Genomic DNA, 10,168 nt, shown 5'->3' on the forward strand with positions numbered 1-10,168 from the left:
AGCAGAAGCATCATCGTTTTTCTCAAGTCTCCAATTTGAGAGGTACCCACTGTGTGCATCACAACAATTTCTTATATCAGCCAAAAGGCCTTCTGATCTAGGGTTTGTTTAGTTCTCTAACTTTGCTCAGGTGCTGAAAGTATGCTGATTTTGTGAGATTCATTGAAAAATTGACCAAGAGCGGCAAGAATCAGAAGATTCAAAGTATAGCAACTAGGTGGGTCCTTACTCTCTCATTTATATTTTTTTCATGTTAATTTGTTCTTACATCTGTATAGTTTATTTATTTATTTGAGATGTCTTGTACTCTACTCGTTGTGCACTTAGGTATCCTACATTGTTAAGAAGAGGTAGTTTCAATGGTTTGGATGCAGAATCTAAATAAGACTGGGATTTGTCTGTGTAGGATGATGATGGTCTCTAGAATTTTCTTGATGTAAGCAACTTCACTTTTTGTGGGAGATATGATTTTTGTTTTCTATTTCCTTTTATATTCTACCCTATTTTGTTATTGTTTTGTCTGCAGGTGGCAGGGTTGCCTCATTTCTTCTGGGGTTGTTGCATTGGCTTTGAGGTATATTATGTATTGACCTTGTTCCATTTTGTTGGAAAAAGCTTGAATCATTGTGGTAGGCAATGTTCACTATGTTGATGAATGATATATTTATATGTCTTTATGTTCGTACTGAAGTTTGAATGGACTAATGAACACAATAGGGGTAATCTAATTAATATCATGTACCATATTTTCAATTTCAATATTTTCTTATAGTTCTCTGTTATTTGAGTGATACTGTAAAGATGCTGAGTTTCTTCTTCTCTCCAAGAGAAGATTTATTGATTTTTGGGTATGTAAATTACAGGGAATGAAAGATCAAAAGCTTGATAGAAATATAAAGATACAAAGCCCTTCTTGATTAATCAGGTAAATTTTGTCTAGTGTTTCCAATATTGGTGGGTTCTTTTGTCTAAATTTCTATGAGAAAAATTAGAACACTTACATGCCCTGATACTACTTTTAAATTTTAAACTTTACAAATTCTAAGCAAACTTATGTTCGCAAATGTTACTTTATTTACTACTTAATTAATTTTAGCTCAGTTTGTTGCTTTTGGTTATTGCTTGCTGGGAGTCATGAATGAAATGTGCCTGTACATTATTTAATGAATATTGTGCTATTTGTTTTGTTTGGATAAGGCTCTGTACATTTGCATGCTGTGTTTTTTGTAGGTTATCCAGTGTATTGATGTTTATTTTTATTTTTTATTGCAGGTCTAGGCATTTGAATTAATACGGTGCTTCATGCTATCAATATATTAGATTACATAAGTTTATAAGGAAGAAAATCTGAAAGGTAATTTAGAGTTTCTTGCTGAATGTATTCACTAAAACTACACACTTAAAACTTTGTTAACCACTTGTGTTTTTGTCAATTGTATCAGATGGTGACTGAAGATATATATTGAAGATTAGGCCAAGTATGTATGTCTATTGTCATCTAGGATTACATAAGATTAGAACGTATAACTAGGAATTAGTTACTAGAATGTGCTTGTAGTCAAGTATATTGTAACGAGTAATAGATGCAATGACATTTGTCTTGGGATTGTAAAGATGATTTGTATGTAAATGTCTTCTTTTCGCTTTAAGGACAATTTTTTTTTTTGTGTTCTATAATAGATATAAGGATGTTTTTTTAGCGTCCTAATATACATTAGATGACCCTTTTCTTAGGTTTAAGGACACTTAAAAAGGGTCCTCATATACATTATAGGACGCTCTTCTAATGTCCTTAAAGACATTAGAGGACGCTTTTCTAGTGTCCTTAAAAACATTAGATGACGTGTTTTTTTTAGATTAGAGGACGTTTTTCGAACGTTCTCTTAAGTGACTTACAATGACTCTTTGATAGATGACGTTTTTTTTGCGTGTCATCTAAAGTTTTTGAAGACGTTTTTCGAACGTCCTTAAATGCTTTTTTTGTAGTAGTGAACAAGATTTTTGTTCTGTCAGCACCCGTTGAAAGATCTTACTCATGTATTCTGTGAATGTCGAGGAGCAGCCACCTTACTTGCAGCACCACCTTTTAATCTTAAGGTACATATTTCACCAGGCTTTCTTTTCAAAGATTGGATGCTTGAAATGGCAGCGACTCTATAGGCTAGTATCTTTGCTAAACTACTCATGGTAATCTGGGCTATTTGGAAAAACAGAAATGCCATGTTATGGTCTGAAGCTTCAATGCCACATCAAACCCTAATCTTGAGTAGTTTAGCTTGGTATGAAGAGTATATAGCTACTCAGGCCATTAGTGTTCATGAGCAAAGATCCCAAAAGGAACGGTATTGGAAGCCACCTTTGCAGGATAGATTAAAATTGAATGTAGATGGTGCCTTTCTGCCATCTTCTACTATCGGGGGTGTTGGAGGTGTTTTATGAAATGTAGCAAGTGATTTCATTGCTGGCTTCTCACATCATATTGATCATGTTGCATCTGCACATCAGGTTGTGCTACTAGCAATACAAAAGGGTGTTGAGTTACTTCAACAGCTGCATGTTACTAATGTGGATTTGGAAAGTGATTGTCTGCTTGCAGTGCAAGCCATTTCAGCCAACGAATTGGATCTTAATTCAGAACACAGAAGCTTGATCTTTGATATTCAAGCATGTTTGAAGACCATTTCAGGATTAATGCGTTGCAATCTGGACTTTGCTTATCAATCTTTATGCTTTGCATCAACGATATAATTTGGATCGGCTTCCGATGTCTATAAAGTAAAGACCGCTCGAGTTTTGGGAGGAAATATTGTTAAAGTGCCACTTATTAGATGAAAAATAAGATGTACGTATAAGAAACATACATATACCACAATCTTAGCCATACTATTTTATAAAGCCTTGTATTACGAATCAACATTGATCAAGTGAGTTTTTATTTGATAAGTGCATGAGTACGTACTGATGGAAATGGTTTAGAAATAAAGAGGACTTTGTCATCTGAGTACGTTGACCTGATCAATTGGAAAATGCGATAGATAGATGATGCATGTATCTGCTATTAACCGTAGGTAGTAAGTCTCAATTACATATACGTATGAGCTTTAGAATACTGTGATTTTCAGCAAGCGACACAGAGTAAAGGATTTGAGTGGCTTTTACGATTGAGTATCCTAATAATTGATTATTCAACCATCATCTGTGTTCGATCTGCGAGAAAGATTGTATATGAATAAAGCAGCAGCAGCATCACGAGTCGGCCTGAATATATTTTTGTTTTGGCTTTGTCTAACTTAACATTTAGTTGCTTAATGTTTTGGATCATGGACATTATATTATTTTAGATATGAAAAATGCGTAGTGGAAACGGGATTGTTCTTTTTCCTTGGCAAATATAGCATATGTTGTTTTCACGAACTCGGATTAGTGTCGTTTCTGGTGATTATGAATTAGTACAGACACAACATGTTAAGCTATGTTACGTCGTACTAATTCCAAATGAAAGCTTCGATTCAAGTGGTGGCAATTCCTCCTTAAATTCACATAATGTCGTTATATGCATTTGGGTATCTTCTAATTAAGCTAGCTGCAGATCAACTCAAGCAACCCACCCTAACTAGCCCAAGATATAATAAACATGTTCATTACGTAAAATAGTATGGCTTCAGTCGTATCCTACTAGTTCTTAATTTCTTCTTCTTCTTTGATCTGTCTTTGTTCTTTGGGATATTGATCATTTACACAATTTGAGCCTAAAAATTGCCCAATTACTCCACCAAAAAGTTTTTAATCCCATTTACCCAATTTAAAGATCAATGACAGTTTTGCCCAATTAGAGCCTAAAAATTGCCCAATTACTCCACCAAAAAGCTTTTAATCTCATTTACCCAATTTGAAGATCAATGACAGTTTTGCCCTCATTTTAATTAACAAACTACACTCCTCTCTCTCTCTCTCTCTCTCTCTCTCTCTCTCGCCTAAAATGATGACAGAGAGCAAGAAGCCTTTGATTCCAATGACGCATAAATGGCTGGAATCGAACGGATCGCTGCGGATGCAAGAGAGAATCTCCAGCGCGACATCCTATTTCCAGAAGCAGCGGCTAGTGGAGGAGGCGTAGTGGAAGAGGGAGGAGAATCTAGAGATGGCGGTAAGGGAAGGAGTTGGGTTGGGCCTAAACCCAGTAGAGGTCCTGGATGGCGCAGCGGGAGTTGTCGTCGGTGTTGGCGTCGAACTAGAGGACGGAGATGAAGTTGCCGGCGGTGAATGCGAAGAGGCCGGAGGAGCATGATGTCAGCAGATCTGAAGTTGTTGTAGTTGGGTGGGCCCGAAAGCATGTAGTCCCAACAGTCTTGGACGATGGACGATGGCGGAGAAGGTAGGGTGGTGAAGGCGCAGCAGCAGCAGGAGACGACGTTGGTGATGGTGACGACGACGTATCGGATTCTGTGCCACGATATGAAGGCCGGAGGGGTGATTGGGAAGTCCGGTAGCATTATCAAGTAGATCCAGCAGCACATCAGCGCGTGGATCAACGTGCACGATGTCACACCCCGAATTCTGAATTTAAGTAATTCATATTCGAAGCATGAACCTCAAATACCCTGTTTATAATCTCAGAATTTTTTTCTCAAAATCAACTGTACATTACACCTCTCGATAATTACATAAACCAAATCCTCAAGCTACTTATTACAATACACTCTCACCAAAACAAATTATAAAGCTCAAGAGAGCACAATTCTCCTCACAAAACAAATGCTATAAATCTAATACTAATACTCTAAACCGCACGATCACTGCCCTGATTCTCCTGACCTGTAAGACTACCCGCTACACAATTTGAATAGTGTACCGGGAGTTGCAACAACACAAAACCCGGTGAGCTTTTGACAGCCCGTATGAGTAAACAAGAAAGAACTGTTGATTTATTCAATTATATTTATTATAACTCAAGTAAACAATCAACACAGTCACACGGTAACTCCAAAAATCACATAAACATAAAAGCAAGTATATTCTCGATACTCTCTTTCAAAACTCAACATTTGACTGATCACAACCAACAACTATTGCAACATTAATATGTGAAATAACATTAAAGCAAAGCATGCTTGATTCTCTTTTCACTAACACCTTCACATATTAGCAATATATCACAGATAGATATTTGATCAGGATAATATAAGCACACTTCTCTTTTTAGTGAATTTTCGGATTAACTGGTAACAAATCACAAATCCACGTACTAGGGTATGTCTACTATACCCAAAATACGGGTAAGCCGCAGCATACTAAGGCTACTTCCAAAGTATGTATACCCAAGGTCGGCTACTTCCTTCCTATGAGTATAATAGTGCACTATCTGTAGGGACTAGGGCCCAGGCTTAACGTCTCATAACACCAAAACATATTTACCAGTAATTCATTTAAGCACGGGGTTGTAGGAATCACCCGGCTTCACAACTGTACTTCTCAGACATAATCAAATTCACAAAATACAATCTTTATCATTTATAGATCGTATATATGTATATGTACACCCACATCAAGAGACATATTATTTCAAGATAAATTTTTATTTCTTAAAATAATTTCCACATAATCACATTTGGGCATATAAAATGGCTTTCACATCATATGATCAATATTCTATTATTCAACAATTAAATGCGAGATTAATAGCTTGAATAATAATAACCAATCAATTCTCAATCATTTCATCACATCAATCACACATCAACCAATATATATATTTCACGTAAATATATATATACGTAATCATCCGCTCAGGGATGACCACTAATACCAACTATAGTTCAAGCATAAAAACCGTGAAATTCATTTGTATAAATGAAATCATTTTACTTACCTATGGACCGTAGTTGATCAAGTCCATATGATTTAAAACAAATATTTATTCCACAAATATTTTCACACAATTGCGATAAAAATAAAGTAATTAAATTTATTCGGTTCGTAATATGAACCACGTGAGGTTTACTCACCTCTAATCCAGCTGCGTCTTCTAAAAAGCCAAATATATCAATCCGAATCGTCCACCAAATCAATCCATCGATCACCTAATCCAATAATGATCTTAACTTAGCCAACAACTCATAAACGTACTTAAACGATGATCCAACGGTCGGACTGAAATTAAACGATGATCCAACGGTCGGATCGAAATTATATGATGATCCAACGGTCGGATCCTCACGGATCGCCCTTAGGATCATCCTCCAATATTATCACGAAGATCCAACGGTCCAATCTTCCTGAATTGCCCTTACTAATATCTCCATAATTTTATATGAAAATCCGACGGTCAGATTCTCACGAATCGCCTTCCGAATTACTGTTTTACAATTATACGAAGATCCAACGGTCGGATCTTCGCCCGTGACCTCACAAAGTCATCGGTACAGTCATACGATCAACATATCTAAATTTGAAGCAAAACCAATGGTCTGATCTTCGCAGATCGTAAACCGAAGATAAAACGTAAAAACCGTAAATAGTAACGTAAAAACGTAAATCCACTATTTATCAACTTTTTCTAACATGACCATGTTATATATCAAAACGCTCGTATGGATGCATAGATCATCGCCTAGATAATGAAAACTCGAAATATGGTCTGACGCGCCGCCACAAGCGGTGCTCAGTGGGCGGTCAACGCGGCGGTCAACTCCGGGTCAACCACCTCCGATGGCAAAGTGACCAACTACAAACTGGTTCAAAATGAAGAGTTGTTCGTCTTTCATACCTGGAGCTAAGCGAGATTCGGTCTAGATCGTCCTAGATCAAGCTTGGAAGTCGGATTAATCCTATGCGTCCGATCAGATTTCATATTAAATCAGGGACGTCAAAAAAGTCAAACCTTGATCTAGTGTTCTACACTCAAAATCGTGATGAAAGACTTACATGGGGATGATCAGGGGGAAGAGGAGATCACGAAAATGGGAAGGATCGGCCCGTGCAACGCCGGCGTCGACGTTTTCCGGCCGGGTCGGTTTCGCTCGTCTGGGTGTCTTCGATCCAGCTTTCGGGGCAGCGGCGGAGCAAAGCGACACCAGAGGGAGGCTGGGATTGGAGCGGCGATCACGGAGAGGGCCGGGTCGTGGCCGGAGGATGCCGGGAAGTGCCCTTTCCGGCCGGGTCGGGTCGGCGGAAACCCGGCGGGTCTGAGGCCGAGAGAGAGAGACCGGAGGGACTATTCCGCAAAATTGCAAACTTTCGTCCTTAATGAAAAATCAGAAAATTTCCATATTTATAGAAAATTCCCAAATTTCAAATATTCATAACTTATTCATACGAACTCTGAATATTGCGTTCCACATATGCACGCGATCGTATCGACGAGCTCTACAACTTTCATGAAGGAGTGTTCCCAAATTTTGAACGTATAAAAAGTCAACTTTCTCGACCCCCTAAAAAAACGTTCGTTGTCGAAAATAAAATCGTTCGAACTAATTCCACAACTTCTCCAAGCTTCGTACTCGCTCCCACTATCGTGAAATCATTTCTAAAAATCCATGGAATTTAATTTGGATTTTTCGGGGTATTACACACGAGCTGGTTCCCGGAGACGAGGAGCGGATTATCGAGATTTCCGACTGGACCCGAAAGGAAGGATCCAGGCGTTCTCTCCAGCGCAGGAGGCTTTGTTTCTGATCCACAAGTAGGTTCTGGAGAGTGAGGTCGGCGGCGCCGATAAGAAGGATGAGTACGGCGGCAGTGGAGGTGGTAGAGGAGTGGTGGGACATGTGTCTATACACGGCTTGTGGTGTCGGGAATGCATGTGGGGAGTTTGCTGGGGAAAGGAGGGAAGATTATTTGAGCAAATGAGAGGAGACAAAGACCCAAATTAGGGTTTTGCTAAGGGATTATAATCTGAATATGTGATTACGGATTTGCATTGAAAAGTATGAGAAAATATGTAGAAATAAAAAGATTATTGGGGTTAATAATACGATTATTGGGGGGGGGGGGGCAATAATAAGATTATTGAGGGGTAATAATACGATTATTGGGGAGTAATAATAATATTATTGGTGGGTAATAATACGATTATTGAGGGCAATAAAATCGGACGCCGGATTCTGGTCACCGGTACGTCTGGTGGCCGGACTCTCGTGAAAGGTTGCTGGAATTCGGCCACAGACTCCGGTGACCGGTTGCCTGAATCCAGCCACCGACTCCGGCGGCCGCTCACCGGAGTTCGGCCACCGACTCGGCGACAGATCACCGAAGTCCGGCGAAGTCTCCATGACTCTCTCTAAGTGACAAAGAGGGAGAGAGAAAAATTGTCCTAAAAATAAATAGAAAACAATTAAAAAAATACTTAATTGAGTATTATGGCAAAGGATATGTAAATTATTGGATAAGTGGGCAATCTCATAAAATGTTTGGGTAAGTGGGGTTAGTGTTGCTAAAAAAATTTCCCTTGTTTTTTAGGGTTTTTGTAGTATATTACAGAGAAAGGGCAAGAGTTGATTATTGTTTTTTGTTTTGTTTTTTGAGATACGTAGTTAGTGCAAAATAAGAGGAAGTACTAGGTACCTAGCTAGTACGTGGTTCATGGATGATCTAGAGTCCCCAAGTTGAATGATCACGGTTTCATTGTTTCAGCAGGGTCCGATACTTAAATTTAGTGGCACATACTGACTCAGATGTTCAATTAGGTAAAGGCTCCAGGTCTAAGATCTGCGGTGTGGCCATGTAGGTTAGAATTTCCGTTTGATGGAATTAAGATATCTTTAAACTTTGAAAATTTATAGTATTTTTGTATTTTTTTTTTTTCAAATTTCATGAACTAACTCCTTATACAATGCACTCATGATAGATGTATATTTGTTGTTCGTCTTCTTGCTGAATTAACAATTAATTTGAATGGAAGTACGTGACACGAAGTTTTTCATGTTTTCTTCCTTGCTTGATTTTCAACAAATGTGTCATTCAAGAAAACGAAAATTGAAAGTCATAATCAGCCCTGATCGCTAGCTATGGCGATGGGCGACTCATTTTGGGTCAAACAATGTCGAAAAGAAACATGGCTGTGGACATTTGGACAAAACTCAATAACTCATAGTTGTAACTTGTAAGTAGTGATGAGTTTGAATATCTGAGAAGATCGAACTGCAAATTAATTAGCGATGTTGACATTCATGTAGAGAAAGAACTAGCTAGCTGGCTGTAGATATTGATTTGTGAATCCATATATGATGATGGGAAAACCAGAATGTACAAACATTATTTGCATATCATGCAAATGTATTGCTGACCAAACCAAATTAATGGGCAGTATAGGTCATCATGACATCATCTACCTAGTTGGCTACTCATCTATTAATTATTGTGAAATAGATCATACTGCTCCTATATAATGAAGATGATGATGCAACAAAAACCAATAATGATGAAAGCATGATGGAGGGTTCCGGAGGACATGCGCCTTAAAGTATGGTTTCGGTTAACACAATGATTCTAAATTTCTAACACTTTCAATTTTTATTTTTTATGAAGAGAAGCCAACTTTGAGGATAATAAAGCAAAGAGACTTCCATGGACCAAGGTCCACCTGCACCTTGGCAAAAAAATCAGATATTTTGCCACCAAATGCCCCATTTTACCCTTCATTTTGCCTATGGTCCACCTACACCTTGGTCCATATTAGAATTTTTGATAATAAAGACATCACGAGAACTCAAATTCTATTTTGATACATCTCTTTTATTCACTTGACAAGGTCCGTCCCGGATTTCACCCTAAAATCTGAGGTGGTCATGTGGAGCTCATTTTGGGAGAAACCTTACTGAAAATTCGATAGAATCACTCCTAAAAGTGGACTACCTAAAACCTGTAAGAACGATTTCAACACTTCTAATACACAATATCAACCTCAACGCTTGGAGCCTACATGCACTTCATAGTTCACAACCAAACTTCACAACCAGATATATATAAGACAATATAAATCTGATTCATCTCAAGTTTTTTTTTTAAAAAAATTAAATAGAGGATTAGGCGATATTAGTTCCTCTGCGACAGCCGATTTGGGGTGACTGGCACCCACCCGCAATCTCGAAAGAAAAGGGGCCATCGCAACCAGGAACCCACCGCCCGTCCCTCTATTTTATTTTATTAATAAAAGAAAAAAATCACAAGA

Source organism: Rosa rugosa, chromosome 1, assembly GCF_958449725.1.
Source record: "Rosa rugosa chromosome 1, drRosRugo1.1, whole genome shotgun sequence".
In the NCBI taxonomy this organism is placed as follows: Eukaryota; Viridiplantae; Streptophyta; class Magnoliopsida; order Rosales; family Rosaceae; genus Rosa; species Rosa rugosa.